Source organism: Cervus canadensis, chromosome 5, assembly GCF_019320065.1.
Source record: "Cervus canadensis isolate Bull #8, Minnesota chromosome 5, ASM1932006v1, whole genome shotgun sequence".
Lineage (NCBI taxonomy): Eukaryota > Metazoa > Chordata > Mammalia > Artiodactyla > Cervidae > Cervus > Cervus canadensis.
The window spans coordinates 45,433,060-45,452,249 of record NC_057390.1 but is presented as its reverse complement, the minus strand read 5'-3'; the positions used below and the strand labels follow the sequence as shown (position 1 = coordinate 45,452,249).

The 19,190-nt window shown below is 41.1% G+C and overlaps 1 long non-coding RNA gene across 1 annotated transcript; it reads right to left on the bottom strand.

Moving 5' to 3' along the window:
- Nucleotides 1–3,324: 3,324 nt before the first annotated feature.
- LOC122442452 lies at nucleotides 3,325–18,609 on the bottom strand. Its single transcript, XR_006269652.1, has 3 exons — nucleotides 18,600–18,609; nucleotides 18,091–18,097; nucleotides 3,325–3,434 (listed from the first exon to the last, which is right to left on the bottom strand). It is a non-coding gene; the product is annotated as an uncharacterized LOC122442452 (long non-coding RNA).
- Nucleotides 18,610–19,190: the final 581 nt, after the last annotated feature.

Genomic DNA, 19,190 nt, shown 5'->3' with positions numbered 1-19,190 from the left:
GCTTCTCTTGTTGCGGAACACAGGCTGGAGAGCAAGTGCTCAATAATCGTGACTTAGTTGCTCCCACGTGTGCAGTCCTTCCAGATCAGGAATCAAACCTGGGTCTCCTGCATTGACAGGCAGATTCTTATCCACTGTGCCACCACGGAAGTCCTATAAACATTTTGATGAGGCCATTCTGATGTGAAGAGCTAACTCATTGAAACAGATCCTGACTCTGGGAAAGATTAAGGGCAAGAGAAGAAGAGAGTGACAGAGGATGAGATGGGTGGATGGCATCACCAACTTAATGGTGGTGAGTTTGAGCAAACTCCGGGAGATAGTCAAGGACTAGGAAGCCAGGTGTGCTGCAGTCCATGGGGTCCAAAAGAGGCACAACTTAGTGACTGAACAACAACAGTTCTGACCAGTGTGAGAATTGTTTTGATTTGCATTTCTCTAATAATTAGCAATATTAATTTTCTTTTCATGTGACTGTTGGCTATCTGTATGTTATCCTTGGAGAAATGTCTATTTAGGTCTTCTGCCCTGGGTTGTTTTGTTTGTTCTGTTTTGACATTAAGCTGTATGTGCTGCTTTGTATATATATATATATATTTAAATTAATCCCTTGCTGCAAATATTTCCCCCAGTTTGTAGGTTGTTTTTTCATTGTGTCTATGGTTTGCTTTGCTGTTCAAAAGCTTTTAAGTTTAGTTAGATACCATTTGTTTGTGACTTTTTTTAAACAACAGTTTTACTCTGTTTCAAGATTCTAATAGCCACATAAAATAGTCAGCCACCTTACTTGTCAAAATGACTGGGATGTGGAGTTATGTGTCTTTGCAATTTGCAGGGGCACATTGCTTACTTTGTAAGCTGTTTAATATAGTGTACAAAGGAATAGAACAAAATGAGTTCATTGTCCTCAGGTACAATGAGATGCTTCAAAAGATTGAAATTTTCATCATGAACTCAATCTGAATTTTTCTCTTCTATCTCACACCTTGTCTTTAAAAGCCATCATGTTAGAAACCACATAGATTTAAAAGCACCAACACTAATAAAATACGAAATGGTGCCCTGCTAAGTCGCAACAGTCGTGTCTGACCCTTTTCGACTCTGTGGACTGCAGTCCTCTGTCCATGGGATTTTACAGGCAAGAATACTAGAGTGGGTTGCCATTTCCTTCTCCAGGACATCTTCCTGACCCAGGGATTGAACTCAGGTCTCCTGTGTCTACTGCACTGGCAGGCGGATTCTTCACTACCGAGTCACTTAGGTAGAGCATAACAAATAACTTTGTGAGGAAAATTACTCCAAATGTTAAATTTTCACTACACGATTCACTAACTAAACAACCCATGCTTTCAGTGATTATAGTTTATGAATTAGTGGAATAAATAATAGCAATGTTGTAAGAAATAGGAGGGAGGCATTGATAATACTCTGTTATGAAATACTTGCACTACCCATGAGCATTAGAGTGAATTAGCTGTAAATGTAGATTGCAAACACTAAGGAAAACACTTAAATATATTTTTAAACAAGTATAATTAATAGACCAAGAGAGGAGACAACAAGGAATCATATAAAATGCTCAATTAAAACTAGAGAAGGCAGAAACAAGGGCTTGGAAGACAACATTGGCGCTGGATCCGCAGTGTGATCCCTAGGCAGCAGTCCAGGAGGGGATGGCTTCGCCCCATCTGCACTTTGTACTCAGATCTCTATCAATTAAAAAAAACAAAAACAAAAGTGACATTGGCCTCAATAATGTCATCTTTCTTTTTATCTGTAACTGAACTTTCCAAAAGGAAAGTCTAATTACTGCCCTCGGTTTTCTCAGCTTGCTGCAATCTGGCACCTGCTCCTATCACTCCTTTGAAACTGCTATGGCAAGCTCACCAACGATCTGACTTCCAAATCCAGAAGTTACTATGCAGTCTTTATCTCACCTACCTCTCTGAGATACCCTCTTTTTTGAAATTTTCAACCCCTGGACTTCTGAGAACCACAACTTTCCCATTTATCTCAGACCTCTCATCTTGGGCTTCTTGTTTGGCTTCCCTTCTCCCTGCCTGTCCATCCACCTCAACTACTATTCTAATTAACCTTGTCTATCTTCCAGGTTCTTCTTCCTCCTATGCGCTGGTGATCGCCCAAATCTCTGCCTCTAGCAGGACCACTTCCATATCTCTAGACCCACATGAATAGTGAAAGTGAAAGTCGCTCAGCCATGTTTGACCCTTCGAGATCCAGGCCAGAACACTGGAGTGGGTAGCCCATTCCCTTCTCCAGGGGATCTTCCCAACCCAGAAATCCAACCAGGGTCTCCTGCACTGCAGGCGGATTCTTTACCAACTGAGCTACCAAGGAAGCCCATCTAGACCTGTATAACCAGTTGACAAATAGTCTTCTCCACCTGGATGCTCCACGGGTATCTTAAATTCAACAAATGCAAATTAACTCATTATCTTTCCTGTGGTGCTGTATCCTCCTCCCCATCTGCCTTCCTTGCCTTGTCAATGCATCTACCGCCATTTTAGTTACCCAGCAGTTAGCTCGTCTCACTTCCTCATGCCCCAAAGATCAACACCTAATAAGTTCTGTTGCTGCTTTGTTAGTTCAGGCCCAGCTCATTTCTTACCTATGCTATTGCCATGTCTTCTGCCTAGAAATCTGCCTTCAGACTTTTCCTCACACCATCCATTCTCCTCCCTACTGGCAAGGACACTTTTCTAACATTCAAGGTTGATAAGTTTCTTCTCTTGCTTCAAATCCCTCAGTGACTTCCCTCTGTCCATGCCACACAGTTCATGTTCCTTAGCACCTCTCACAAGGTCCTTCATAACCTGGCCCTGCTCACTCACTCAGACGCATTCTCTAGTCCCTCATCAGTTGTACTCCAACAGTAAATGAAGAAATTAGTATTGAAACACTTCTAAGGTATCAACGCATGACTATTGAAATATTAAAACAAGTGAAAAAGTTTAAAACACTTTGTTTAATAGCACCAAACTGAAGTTACTGAACTGGCTGTCAAATGAAGAATAGATAAGGAAATTGCAGCATACTCAAAGGATAATATTACCAATGGACAAGAATGAACCACTGCCATACACAACAAGAACAAGAATGAATTTCACAGATATAATAATGAGCCAAAGAAGGCAGACATAGGAGAGTACAATCCGCATGATTCTATTTATATGAAGTTCAAGATTAGATAAATCTATGGTGATGAAAATCAAAGTAGTGATTACTTCTGGGGGTGGTTTGACTGGAAAGGAGCACAAGAGATACATGGGGAGCTGGAAATGTTCCAAATATTCATCTGGGGGTTGAAGGAAAGTTACAGGGCTCAAAACAGCCTGGAGTTAAAACTCCCCTCATGGTCCTCCCCACCATTCTATGCAAAACAAAGAACTCTCTCACCCGGGGGAAAAAAAAAACTTTAGGTTGATTACGCCCAGCCTTCCAGCCGGTCCAGCCTCTGGCTGATCTCCAAAATTCCTTGCCCCAGTCATTTAAGAGTTAACTACTCCTAACAACCTTGGAAAAGAACAGGCCCCCTTAAGACAGTAGCTTTCTATATACATGCCTATGTATACTTACTCTTTACTTGGGTCAGTGCAGCAGCTCACTAATCTGACTGCTGCCCCTTCTCGCCTATTAAATGTGATCTGTTCCTGTAAAGTGCCGGCCTCATTCTTTTTCTGAACCTCGCCTTTTCTAACTCCCTTACCCTACAGGGGTGATTACATGAACTCTATCTCTCTATATCTGTAAATATTAATCAAGGTTTGCATGCTTAGTTGCATATATGTTACATCTTAATTTTTAAATTGCTGAGAATTCCCTGGTTGTTCAGTAGTTAGGACTCAGGGCTTTCACTGCCATGGCCCAGGGTTCAGTCCCTGGGAACTAAGATGCCACAAAATGAGAGGTGAGGCCAAAAAAATTTTTAAGCAATCAAAATTGCTAAATTTTTAGAAACTTTGCTAACTGTGTATGGGGAGATGAATATATTGCTGGCTGCACAGTAAATTGATAACCATCTTTTAAAAAGCAGTCAGTCAAAAAAATAAAAATAAAAAATATATAACAGTCGGTCAATATGTAGTGAGAATTAATACTTTACATCATTTTACCCACTAATTCCACTTTAGTTTAAAAAAAAAAAAAACCTAAGAAAATAACAAGCAAAAAAAATTAGAGACCAGTTGCAAAAAGATTCTTGGAACAGTATTATCCATAAAAATGGAAAGCTGTATACACACCAAATGTCTAATTATTGGGAAAAGGTTAAGTAAACAGTGGTAAAGGAATACCATAGAATTGTGTATAAGCATATAAAATATCTTACAACTTGTTCAAATACATACAAAATTATACCCCCAATAATGATAATTCCAAAATTAAAATGTAAATATAATGTACCAAGTTATATCTATATTCCATTTAAATTACCTAGAATTTAGTGGGTTTTTGGGCACAACCTGTGACTTGCAGAATTTTAAGTTCCCCAGCCAAGGATTGAACCCATGACCTCAACACAGGCTACAGAGAGTCCTAACCACCAGACCATCAGGGAAATCCCTAAAATTTAGTGGTTTAAAGCAACCATTTTTATTTGCTCACACACTTGGGCTGGGTTAAGCTGCATGGGATTTTAGCTGGCCTGGCCTGGGATCACACTTGTGACTGCAGTCATCTGGCAGCTCAGCTGGGGCCTGACAGTCTCAGTTTCATCCACATGGCTGGATTTCGGAGTTGGGTAGAGGGTAGGCTGCAAGAAGGCTTGGTCAAGCTTCTCTATAGGATGGTAGCAACATGGCAAGAGCAGAAACCACAAATCTCTTAGGACTTCTCTGGTGGTCCAGTGGCTAAGAATCTGCCTTCCCCCCAAAAAAGAATCTTCCTTCCAATGCAGGAGCTGTGTATTTGATCCCTGGTCTCGGAACTAAGATCCCATGTGCCCTGGGGCAACTAAGCCCTCAGGCCACAATGAAGAACCTGCAAGCCAAAATTTTAAATAATAATAATAACCTTGCCTCATTTCATTAAAAAAGAAAGAAGAAACTGCATTCTCTTGTTGCTCAAAGTTAGTCACAAGGCTGGAAGAGATTCAAGACAGGAGGAAATAGATTCCGTATCTTTATGGAAGAACATCTAGGTCGCACTGCAAAGAGTGTTATAAACAGGGAGGATGGAGTTTGTGGTCATTAAACAACTTCCACACCAATGATTCACAGCCAGTCCCACAAGAAACATATTAATCATGTGTTTGTACATTGATATGGATAGAAGAAACCTCCAAAAAGCTGTAGCAAGCTGTTTTATATATATGATTTTTTTCCTGTAAATTTGTTAGCCATTAAAATAAACAACTAAGAAATTTACATACCAAAATGTATTCGTTTGACCACATTAAATGAGAACACAGAAGACCATTTTGTGCACAAGCAGTGCTCATAAAAGACAGCAGACAAGTAACTCCAGCATTCTAGATTCTATTAATATATTTAATGACAGCAGATATGGCAGGGACTGAATAGGCTTTCCAGGAAGCTTCAAAGATTTTTTGAAAGATTTCCTCATCAGGGTACTTGGACTAGTCTATTTTTATCAAGATAATACCACAGTTTATGACAGTTTATGCTGCACAACTGTTCAAGAGCAAAGGTTTCGATTTCACCTAGAACTTCTTAGTAGCACTGCCCTACACTAGCAAAACAGGTCCTCCACCCATTATTTTGGATTGCTTCCACTCAGTGAACATGTGTCCTCACATTCTTATTTCGAAAAACTTTGCGTTTTACATCCATACTCATTTGATACCCATTAATGTATTTCTTTCACCATTTTGCTCTGATTTTTACTTACTTAGATGCCTAGGATTTCTCCTAGTATAAGGATATTGTTGTTTAGTTGCTAAGTTGTGTCCAACTCTTTTGCGACCCTGTGGACTGTAGCCCTCCAGGCTCCTCTCTGTCCATGGGATTTCCCAGGCAAGAATACTGGAGTGGTTTGCCATTTCCTCCTCCAGGAGATCTTCCTGACCCAGGGATCGAACCCACATCTCCTGCGTTGGTAGGTGGATTCTTTACTGCTGAGCCACTTGGAAAGCCCAGATATAAGGATGTACAGCCCCTAAAACTTAGTATTAACCAAACTGAACTTGTGTCTTCTCAGAGCTGCTGCCCTTTCTGCCCTCCTGGGTTAATGGCATCCTTATCATTGTAGGCATATCCAGGCTCAAAACTCTGGACTTACCTCCATTTTCTCCCTCTCCCTCTCCTCCTAGCTGGCTTCCTCAGCCAGCTAGGTTGACCTTTGAAAAGCCTCTCCTGACTGCTTCCATTCTATTCCTCAGGGCCCTATCAAACTCTTGTGCAATTATAACTGCCTCTCATTTCTTCATGTTTTTTTCTCCCACACCTCATGCTGACATCTCCTTTATTTTTATAAAATAGACCAGTCCAGTTACCCTGATGAGGAAATTCAAGTACTACTTGACTTCTAGATTATAGACTGAATGGGGATATTTACCTCCTTCCCTGCCCTTAGCAGCCGAAGCTTTGTGAAATAAAAGATTGGACACCAGGTATGAATTCTTGGAGAGTCAGGAGGCGAGTCTGAGGGTTGGTTGCATGCATCTAAGGTTATGGAGTCTCCTCTATGGCTCAGCGGGTAAAGAGTCCACCTGCAGTGCAGTAGACACAGGAGACATAGGTTCAACCTCTGGGTCAGGAAGATCTCCTGAAGAAGCAAGTAGCAACTCACTCCAGTATTCTTGCTTGAAAAATCCCATTGACAGAGGAGCCTAGTGGGCTACCATCCACAGGGCCGAGTCAGACATGACTGAGCAACCAAGCGCACAGCACAGGGTTATGGGGTAATGCTTTGTGGATCAAAATGTCGTCTACAGACCTGCAGAAACAGCAGCAGGTGGGAGTCTGCAAAAATGCAGAATTTCAAGTGCTTCTCCAGACCTACTCCAGAGTTAGAATCTGCATCCTAGCAATACCTTGTGATTTGCATGCACACTAAGGTTTGGGAAGCGTTCTAAGATCTAGACCCCTTGGGCACCACTGTAATCCTGTTGGCCTCACATCTTACCCTAGTAGAGACTCCTGGAACTTAGTTTTGCAAAGTAGTGTAGTCCATGTGAGGTTGCCTGCACTCAGACAGAGCCAGCTTCATGGGTCTGAGACAGATCTGTGCACTCACACGCAGAAGGGCCCCACACTGGGGTCTAATGCTCTGCTGTCACCATCTTGAAATTCTTAACAATTTTTGAACAAAGGACTCTGCGTTTTCATTTGGCACTGAGCCCTGAAAATTATGTAACTGGTCCTGCTCCAGGATAGGAATAAACAGAAAAGTCTGGCCACAGGTTGAGTGATTTCTCTTTGGTGGTGGTGGTTAAGTCGCTAAGTCATGTCCAACTCTTGTAACCCCATGGATTGCAGCCCACCAGGCCCCTCTGTCCATGGGATTTTCCAGGCAAGAATACTGGAGCGGGCTGCCATTTCTTTCTCCAGGGGATCTTCCCAGCCCAGGGATTGAACCCGTGTCTCCTGCACTGCAGGCAGATTCTTTACCAACTGAGCTACTAGGGAAGCTGATTTCTTTTTAGGTTATCTGTAAGCTCCCAGACCTCTAACATGATCCTAATGGAATTGGGAGGGTGGGGCGAAACCCTCCCAACACATCTTTGTCTGCAACAAAACTGGTTTGGTGCTTTTTTTTTTTTTTGCAAACTCTGACAAATGAAGCAAATTTGATTTGATTTTGAAACATAAAAGTGTGTAACATTGCTTGCATTTCAGGTGATACAGAGCAAATACTTACCCTTTCCATGACATAGGTCAGTCTTTTTTTAAAAAATATTTATTTTTGGCTGTGCGGGTCTTTGTTGTGTGAATTACTCTCTAGTTGTGGTGTCTGAGCTTCTTGTGGTGCCTGAGCTTCTCGTGTGGTTGCTTCTGTTCTTGCAGAGCACGGGCTCTAGAATGCGTGGGCTTCAGTAGTTGAGGGGTGTGGGCTCTGTAGTTGTGGCTCCTGGGCTCTAGAGCACAGGCTCAGTAGTTGTGGCTCACGGGCTTTGTTGCCCTATGACAGGGTTCCAGGACCAGGGATTGAACCCATGTCTACTGCATTAGCAGGCGGATTTCTTATCACTGAGCCACCAGGGAAGCCTAGGTCAGTTTTATGTTTAAAGTTCTATAGTGGCTTTCCATCACCCAGAAAATGAAGTACAAATCCTATAACAAAACATTCAAGATTTTGCTTGATCTAACACCACCCTAGACCTACTGTTCACTAAATTCTGTCATTCAAATAGAGCTAAACTCTAGTTCTACTGACAAGTCCTCCCTCCAGCCCTGTCCCCCATCCACCCAGATCACATTCCTGACTCCCAATAGCCAACCCCTGATATTAGGTTCTTAGGAGTATGCATGCGTAGGTGTGTGCTCAGGCACTCAAATTGTGTCCGACTCTTTGCAACCCATGGACTATCACCCTCCAGGATCCTCTGTCCATGGGATTTTTCCAGCAAGAATACTGGAGTGGGTTGCCAATTTCTCCTCCAAGGGATCTTCCTGACCCAAGGACTGAACTGGCCTTTCCTGCACAGGTAGGCAGATTCTTTATCACTGGGCCACCTGGGAAGCCATTATGAGTATACAGAACCTTTAAGCTTTTATACAAGTAAATAATATGTACTCTGTTTCTTTTTCTTAAACAAAAGGTAGCACACTGCATTCACAGATCTCTCCAGTATTTTATTTATGCTACTGTCCTTAGCTTGGGCTATTTTTCTATACCATCTCTATCACTCTGTCAAGCAATCTTCAACACTCATTGCAAACACCTCTCCCTGAAGGTTTCCCAAATCTTACTAGTTGCAATTTAAGATTATGTTCCTGGGACATAAAATAAGAACTTTATAACTGTACTGTAATTAGCTGTTTAGTATGTCAAAAATTGTGTCTTGGTTTTTACTTTAAAATGGCATTTCACATGGATAATCTGATAGATTTAAATTTAAGTAGATTTTCCTTCCCCTCTTTAGATTGCTATAGGATTCTTTCCTTACTGAGAACCATAGCCTTTAGTGACCTGTATTCTTTTATTCCAACACTTACCATCAACAATATTCAGTTCAGTTCAGTCGCTCAGTGGTATTCAACTCTTTGTGACCCCATGGACTGCACCAAACTCATGTCCATTGAGTTGGTGATGCCATCCAACTGTCTCATCCTAGTGGACGTAGTAAATTGGTACAACTGGGGAAAGGGGGGATAAGTTGGGAGATTGGGATTTGCATATACACACATATATATAAAACAGATAACTAATAAAAACTACTTGTGTAGCACAGGGAATTCTGCTCAGTACTCTGTAATGACCCATATGGGAAAAGAATCTAAAAAAGAGTGGATATATTTATATGTATGACTGATCCACTTTGCTATACACCTGAAACCAAGATAACATTATAAATCAATTACGCTCCAATAAAAATTTATGTAAAAAATAAATTAGTACAACTACTCGGAAGAGCCAACTGGAAAACACATGAAAGCATCTTTTAAATGTTCATGTCCTTTGACAAAGAAATTCCTCTTCTATAGAAGTTATCCTAAGGTGGGATGTTTCAAAAGAACAGCATGTATACTATCTATGGTGAAACAGATCACCAGCCCAGGTGGAATGCATGAGACAAGTGCTCGGGCCTGGTGCACTGGGAAGACCCAGAGGAATAGGGTGGAGAGGGAGGTGGGAGGGGGGATCGGGATGGGGAATACATGTAACTCCATGGCTGATTCATATCAATGTATGACAAAACCCACTGAAATGTTGTGAAGTAATTAGCCTCCAACTAATAAAATTTTAAAAAAAAAGAAAGAAATTAAAAACAAAACAAAAAAAAAGAAGTTATCCTAAGGAAACTATATCTTATATCCATACCAAAGTTTAATGATGTTACAGAAATGCATCAATTTGAAATGAAAAAATTTCAGAATATATTGGCAAGTGAAGAAAGCAATTTATTAAAAAGTGTGTATTGTGCTATTAGCCCATTTTTTGTTTCTTTGAAAATACATAGAAAAGGTTCTGAAGGATTTCCGCTAAGGCCTCAGTAGAGGGAATTATGATAGTCTCTTCTTGCTTGATCATGTTTTCCTATTTTTCTCTGAACCTCACGAATTACTCATGCAATCAGATGTCAACAATAAACAGTGTTTTGATTGCTGTAAGAATTATGTGAAGAACTGGGACTTCCCTGGCAGTCCACTGCTTAAGACCGCACTTTCACTGCAGGTTACTGAGGGTTTGACCCCTGGTGGGGGAACTCAGGAAGGGCTTCCTAGTGGTTCAGTGGTAAAGAATCTGCTTGCCAATGCAGGAGCCTGGGGAGACAGGGGTTCAGTCCCTGGGTGGAGACGATCCCCTAGAGGAGGAAATGGCAACCCACTCCAGTATTCTTGCCTGGAAAATCCCAGGACAGAGGTGCCTGGTGGACTCCAGTCCATGGGACCGCAGAGTTGAACACAATTTAGTGACTGAGCATGGGGGAAGATCCCACACGCTGCGCAGTGCAGCCAAAAATAAAAATAAAAAAAGAATTATGTGAAAACTTAATGTCCTTGCCCAGTCTAATAAGCTGTCACCTGCTTCCCCCAGGCCAGCTAAAGTCGGTATTCCACTGGGTGAATTTGCCCTTCTGGGAAAGGAGATTTGTCTTTAAAAAACAGGTTTTCTAATTTTATACCCTGATATCTCTGCTCAGACAACTATAGTACTATCAGGTATTACAGGCTTCACAACTGGAGGCTCTGAGGCAAATAATTTGGCCCTAGTTTCAACCAATTTGTCTATTTGCTAAAGGAATGAAGTCTGCAAACCTCACTCACTGTTTCCAGAATTCAGTAATATTTTATTAAAATTTAGGGCTGTTTTCTTAGCAAAAAAAAAAAAAAGAGTGCCCTGTAGTTAACTTCTCTAAGTTAAATAAAGACCATAAAGAAGGTTGAGCACCGAAGAACTGATGATTTTGAACTGTGGTGTTGGAAAAGACTCTTGAGAATCACTTGGATAGCAAGGAGATCAAATCTGTCAATCCTAAAGGAAGTCAACCCTGAATATATGCTGAAACTGAAGCTCCAATACGTGGGCCATCTGATGCGAAGAGTTGGCTCATTAGAAAAGACCCTGATGCCGGGAAAGATTGAAGGCAAGAGGAGAAGGGGATGACAGAGGATGAAATGGTTGAATAGCATCACTGACTCAACAGACATGAGTTTGAGCAAATTCCAGGAGATGGTGGAGGACAAGGAAGACTGGCATGCTGCAGTCCATGGGGTTGCAAAGAGTCAGACACGACTGAGTGACTGAACAACAAAGGTATATGACGAAACATCCTGTGCATCCAAAATTCTCTCAGTTATACCCTCTGTCTACGTGATTTTGGGACTATCATTGCCCTACTGTAAAATCATCATTGTCATCAATCACATTATTGAGTACATACAACATGTTAGTCACCACATATGTACATTATATGTATCATTAAATTTGAACTTCCCAAGCCCACTTTGGGGCTTCCCAGGTGGTGCTAGTGGTAAAGAACTTGCCTGCCAATGCCAGAGACCTAAGAGCTATGGGCTTGATCCTGGAATAGGAAGATCTCCTGGAGGGAGGGCATGGCAACCCACTCCAGCAATCTTGCCTGGAGAATCCCATGGACAGAGGAGCCTGTCAGGCTCTATGTAGTCCATGGGTTTGCAAAAAGCTGGACACTACTGAAGTGACTTAGCAGCAGCAACAACTCACTTTGAGGCAGGTGCAATTATTATAATATATAAAATAAGATATATTAAATAGTATAATTATAATATAAATTTAAATATAAAATGAGATAATATATAAAGTATATGAAATACAGTTATATATATGTGTGTGTGTATATACAATTGGAGTCAAGTGCTATTATAAGCCCATGTGGTAGACAATTTTAAGTGGTCAGCCCAACATTTCCCTCCCCCATTCCTAACAACACTTTGGAAAATGGGGTTAATGAGAGAAACTACCTCATAGGATACTGTAAGGTTATGAGTCTTAGATGAGTGAACATGTGACTATCACAAATAAAGCTGCTATACACATTAATGTACAGGTCTTTGCATGGATATATACTTTCTTTTGGCTTCCCTAGTGGCTCAGATGGTAAAGAATCCTCCTACAACGTTGGAGACCTGAGTTCAATCCCTGGGTTAGGAAAATCCCCTGGAGGAGGGCATGGCAACCCACTAAAGTATCTTTGCCTGGAGAATCTCCATGGACAGAAGAACCTGGCCAGCTACAGTCCATGGGGTCACAAAGAGTCAGACACAACTGAGCGACTAAACATACAGATATACTTTCTTTTCTCTTGGGAAAATAGCTAAGAGTGGAATGGCTGGCAGTAGGGCTGGTATATGTTTAACTTAAAAAAAAAAGCCAAATGGTTTTTCGGAAGTGGACACTCCATCTTACATTCTCATCAGCAATGTGTGAAGGTGCTAGAGAGTTTTTATAGGTTGTGATGTCACCTGCCTCTCTTTATGCTATTATTGTTTTATATTTATTTTACTTAGAAATGTTATGAACTCCATAATGATTTTTATTATTATTTCATCATCATTTTCAGTTTAAAAAGCAGTCATCTTTTAAAGAGATTTAGATAAGAAAAAGTCACATACTTATCACATAGTTACCATTTACAGTGCTCTATATTCCTTTGTGTAGATCTGTATCTCCATCTGGTATCATTTTCCTTCTGCTCATAAGATTTTCTTTAACATTTTTCGAAATGTATTTTGGCTCATGATAAATTCTTTCATCTCTTATATGTCTAAAAAAAGTGTATGATTTTTCTTTTTTTTTAGTTTTTTTAAAAAATTGAGATGTAATTTCAATACCATAAAATTCACTATTTAAAGTGTATAATTCAGTGGCTTTTAGTATATTCACAAAACTGTGCAACTGTTCCCCTTATCTAACTCCAGAAAATTTCATCAGCTCCCACAAGTCCATATCCATTAGTAGTCACTCCTCATTTTCCCTTCCTCCTCAGACCCTGACAGCCATTAACCTACTTTCTGTCTCTGTGTCCCTAATTTTTGAAATATATTTTTACTGAGTAAAAAATTCTAGGTTCAGTGGGCTATTACTCATCCATGAAAAGGAACATAATTGTGCCATTTGCAGAGATGTGGATGAACCTAGAGACTGTCATAAGATTTGAAGTAAATCAGAAAGAGAAAAACAAATGTCATATAGTATGGCTTATATGTGGAATCTAGAAAAATGATATAAATGGGATGTATTTGCAAAGCAGAAATAGAGACATGGATATAGAGAACAAACATATGGACTCCAATGGGGGAAAAGCGAGGTAGGATGAACTGGGAGATTGGGATGAACGTATATACACTAATATGTAACTAATGAGAACCCAGTGTATAGCATACAGAACTCTCCTCAATGGTCTGTGGTGACCTAAATGTGAAGGCAATCCAAAAAAGAGTGTATATATGTATATGTATAGCTGATTCACTTTACTGTACAACAGAAACTAACACAACATTATAAAGCAACTCTACACCAACAAAAATTAATTTAAAAAATTCTGGGCTGACAGGATTGTTGTTGGTTTTTACATTTCTTTAATGATATTTTTCCACTGTCATCTCACATTTTTTTCAACAAGACCATGAATGTTTTCCTTATATGTGCCCCTCTGTAAGGTAGTTTTTTCCTCTGGCTGCTTCTAAGATTTTTCTCTTTATTATTGTCTTTGAACAATTTGATTATAATGTGTTTTGATATAGTTTTATTCATAGTTTTGTTTTGGAGGTTCATTAAGGATGTTGGACCTGTCAGTTTATGGTTATACAATTTGAAAAACTTTTGGCCATTATTTCTTGTAATATTTTTGAACTCCTTATTTAGTTCCTTTTCTACCTCATCTGGGGTTTCTAACTGCATGTGTATTAGACTTGAAGTTATTGGTGCACTTCCCTTTTGCTTTTTTAAATTCACTTTTTCCTGTGTATTTCATTGGATGGTTTCTAGTACTGGATTTTCACTAATCCTTTTTAAAGTACTGTCTAATCTGCAATTAATCATATCCAATGTGTTTTTTATCCTAAACATTGTAGCTTTCATCTCTATAAAGTCAATTTGGAAGATTTTCCATCTTCATGTCTCTACTTAACTTTTTGAACATATGGAATACAGTTAGAATAGCTGTTTTAATTTAGTTGACTGCCTTATTCTAACAGCTCTGTCAGTTCTGGTTCATTTTTGACTGATTGGTTTTTTTCTCCGCCTTATGGAATATGTTTTCCTGGTTCTTTGCATGTCTGGTAATCTTTGGCTGAGTGCCAGGCATTGTAAATTTCAGCTTGTTGGGAGATGGGTTTTTTTTTTAAGACAATTTTTTAAGGGAAGTTTTAGATTTACAACAAAACTGAGAGATACAGAGACTTTTCACATACTCCCCTGACCCCATACATGCATAGCTTCTCCCATTTTCAACATCACTCACCAAAGTGGCAAATTTACCAAGAATGAACCTCCATTGATACATCATAGTAACCCAAAGTTCATAGTTTACCTTAGAGTTCACTCTTGATATTGTACATTCTATGGGTTTGAAGAAAAGTAAAATAGCATTATATCAATCACTGTAATATCATACAGAGTATTTTCATTGCCCTGCAAATCCTCTGTGCTCTGCTTATTCAACTCTCCTCCCCAACCCCTTTCCCCAGATGGATATTTTTGATACCAAAGAATATTCTTTTTTAATTTTTATTTATTTTTGGCTGCACTTTGTTGACGTGCATAGGCTTCTCATTGCAGTGGCTTCTCTTGTTGCAGAGCATAGGCTTTAGACTCAGTCATTGTGGCCCATGGGTTAGTTGCTCCATGATATATGGAATCTTCCTGGACCAGGGATCAAACCTGTGTCTCTTGCATTGGCAGGTGGATTCTTAATCCCTAAACCACCAGGGGAAGTCTGCCTACAAATACTCCTGAGATTTGTTCTTGGATGCAATTAAGTTACATGGAAGCAATCTAATACCTTTGGGTCTTGCTTTCCTGATTTGTCAGGTAAGACCATAGCAGCACTGTTTGGAGTTAGCTATTCCCCTTTGAGGCAACATGCTTCTTTGTACTCGGCCCAGTGACCTGTATGTCATGAAACTTTTCAGTATGGTTGGTGGAAAAAGGCACTCTTCTTAGCTTGTGTGAATGCCAGTCACTGTTACTGCTAATCTTTATGGGTTATTCTTTACCTGAATTTGCATACTTTCCTTGCATACATGTGCTGATCAGTACTCAAAGGGCACACTCTAAAAATTTTCAGAGTAGTGTCTCTGTGAAGTTCTCTCCTCCCTGATACTCTGTCCTACAAATTTAAACTCTTTGGTCTTCAATGCTTTGAGCTCTATCTCCTCAATGCAGGGAGATCACTGGCTTCTGCCTGGGCTGCTCCTCCTCCCCCTGTCACAACTTTGAAGTTCTCTTACCAAGCAAACTGAGAAAAAGAATAGTTCATATACATAAAAATGTATTACTAAATATTTAAGCATGTATGAGTGGTCCATAACTATGGACTTAGCCTAGGGTTGGGGCTGGGAGAAGGGGATTGTCAGTATGGATTGAGGCAGCTGCGTGTGGCTGAGTGGACAACACTGGGCTAGAGCCAGCCTCAGGAGAGAAAAAATAGTGTATTTCAGGCCAGAGAGCAGCTTCCAAAGAGATTTTCTCCTAGTGAGTGATACCATTAGTCGACATGCCAGAGACAGGAGAAGTAGCAAGACAGGGATATAAGGTAGCTTCCTGGAGAGAAAAACAGCCACAGATTTAAGAATGGTTCTGAACTAGATGGATAGAGAACAGAGGAAAGATGTTCCAAGGAAATGGTTTGAAGAAATTCTGAAGTGTAAGGGGAAGTAAAGGCGAATGGAAAGAGGAGGTTGGCTATGGAAGACATTCCAGGGAAGACAGTCTATGGAATATGGAGATTTCATCTGGTGTGGCCTATGAAAGGGAGTGAAAAGTCAGTGCAAGTATTTTCCTAATGGTCCAGTGGTTAAGAATCCACCTTGCAATGCAGGGGACTTGGGTTCAATCCTTAGTTGGGGAACTAAGATCCCACATGCCATTGAGCAACTAAGCCTGTGAGCCGCAACTAGAGAGTCTGTTCTCCACAACAAAAGATCCCATTTGATGCAACAAAGATCCCATGTGCTGCAAGTACGACCCCAAGAGCCAAATAAATAAATGAAACAGTCGTCTTCAAATTTTAAAAAAAAGAAAGAAAAGCTAAGGCTGACTCTGATATTCAGAATTTTGTTCCCTCATGGGGAAGTCTTTGGGAACAGTTCTCCATGGTTCTATAGTTCAGAATACTGCTGACCACCTTTGACAGCTATTCAAACAGCAGGCATAGTAGGGAGTGGACACATTCACTCACACAGGGCTGACTTGCAAACCTATACATTAAAACAACTGTAAATACTGGTGGCTCAAGTGGTAAAGAACCCACCTGCCAATGCAGGAGATGAAGGTTCAATCCCTGGGTCGGGAAGATCCCTTGGAGTAGGAAATGGCAACCCACTTCAGTATTCTTGCCTGGGAAATGCCATGGACAGGGGAGCCTGGTGGGCTATAGCCTATGGGGTTGCAAGGAGTCGGACACGGCTGAGTGATTAAGCGTGCGCGCATGCACACACGCACACACACACACACACAAATACTAACCATATATCCCACTTGAGAATTTCCCTCCCACAGAAGACATCTCAGAGTCACACGCATATGCGACTTTAAATAAATTCTGTTGGATATTGATAATCCTCAGGTTATTAACTTTTGAGGGAAAATTCCCCAACATTTTTATCTTTGACTTCATCAGTGCCAGTTTTCTACACAGAGCACCTCTAGATCCTTCTCTCTTTTGTTTCCTTTTAGTAGACTAACATATAAGCATCTAGTTGAAAGTTTATGGAAGAAAGTAAAGATGTGATCAATTCTTCTCAGAGCTAGGGACAAGTTGGGTTCTCTATATATACACAGACACTCCCTTCTATTCAACAACTGTGATAGCTGGAACTTACAGTACACTTGTGTAGAAAGCAGTCCCTTATCTGCTTCTCATGGATTACTGGAGAAGGAAATATTATATTGGAGAAGGAAATGGCAACCGACTCCAGTGTTCTTGCCTGGAGAATCTCAGGGACGGGGGAGCCTGGTGGGCTGCCACTTATGGGGTCGCCCAGAGTTGGACACGACTGATGTGACTTAGCAGCAGCAGCATGGATTATTAATTTATATTTATACAAACCTTGTGAAATTGACACAAATATTCCCTATTTGCTGGGAAAGATTGAAGGCAGGAGAAAGGGGCAACAGAAAATGAGATGGTTGGATGGCACCATCGACTCAATGGACATGAGTTTGAGTAAACTCCCGGAGACAGTGAAGGACAGGGAAGCTTGGTGTGCTGCAGTCCATGGGGTTGCAAAGAGTCAGACACGACTGATCGACTGAACAACAACAAATTACCTGTTTTACAGATGATGAACTGAGGAACAAAGAGATTAAATCATCTATGCTTTCCCTAAAGCAAAGCCTGAAACGAAAGCTTTTGGGTGAGTAGCTTAATTGAGAAAATGACCCCAGGGGCAGGAGTGAGGGATGAAGGGAGTGAAAAGGGAAGGAAATGAAACCAACACAGGAATGTGTGTTATGGACGAGCATTATGAAAGACTGGTTGTTTGATCCCACGGGATTGTCTGAGAATTTTCCATTTGAGAAGACAGAAGGCAAATTTGTACATCAGCTACCTCCAACCCCCATTCCATTGGTCGGTGTTTGCCCCATAGCACATGAAGTTTTGTACTTCCAAGTACAAAAGCTGAGAGCTGAGATGAGTCCTGTAGCCATACTGCAAGGCATGTCAGAAAAGCTTCAGGACAGAAGTCAAGAGACATATGGCTTAGTTGCTATCAGGCTACACCGTATAGACTGGCATGGAACTGGTCATCTCATCAATGACCAAAATAAGAGGTGAGGTCGAGAGTTTTTGAAATGAACAAGGACTATTTTGCTCAAAGTCCCACCACTAGTGTTCGGTGGAACACGGCAGAGCTGCAACATGAATGCAAAGCCCTTCTGAGCACTCTTGCCAAGAACGTGGCATCCTTGATAGGTTTCACTCTTGCTGTTGCTGGGGAGATTGAGGGCAGGAGGGGGTAGGAGAGGAGGGAGGCAGTGGTGTGGCTTTGAAGTAAAGTTAAGTGAAAGTTGCTCAGTAATGTTCGACTCTTTGCAATCCCTTGGACTGTACAGTCCATGGGATTCTCCAGGCTAGAATACTGGAGTGGGTAGCATTTCCCTTCTCTAATGGACCCTCCCAAACAAGGGATCAAACCCAGGTCTCCCACATTGCAGGCAGATTCTTTACCAACTGAGCCACTAGGGAAGCCCAGTGTGGATTTAATCATCTTATAATGTACTACAACTTTTCTCCAGGGGATCTTCCTGACTCAGGGATTGAACTCAGGCTCCTGAGTTGCAGGAGGATTCTTCACCATCTGAGCCACCAGGGATTCTTTACATGTTAGCCACGTGCGTGCGTGTGTGCTAAATCACTTCAGTCGTGTTCGACTCTCTGAGACCCCATGGACTATAGCCCACCAGGCTCCTCTGTCCATGGTATTCTCCAGGCAAGAATACTGGAGTGGGTTACCATGACCTCCTCCAGGGGATCTTCCTGACCCAGGGATCAAACCCAAGTCTCTTATGTCTCCTGCATTGGCAGGCAGGTTCTTAACCACTAGCACCACCTGGAAGGTCATATATATATATAGTGTACTATAACTTCTAGGCCCTGCAAGGCATCACACCTTGAGTTGTCAGAGCAGCAAAATTTGTCAGGCTTGCACAAATCTCCTGCAGGACTCAAAGTTCCCTAGGAAAGAACAAGATACCCACCTGGGGTAGGAGAGTGGACAACAAGCACCGAGGTAATCATTTTACTGTGACAAATAACTTTTCCCCATACACCTTTCATGGTTGCATGCTCCTCATTTTGTCCTTTTCATATTCAGCAGTGTTCTAAATAAGCCCAGGGCCCC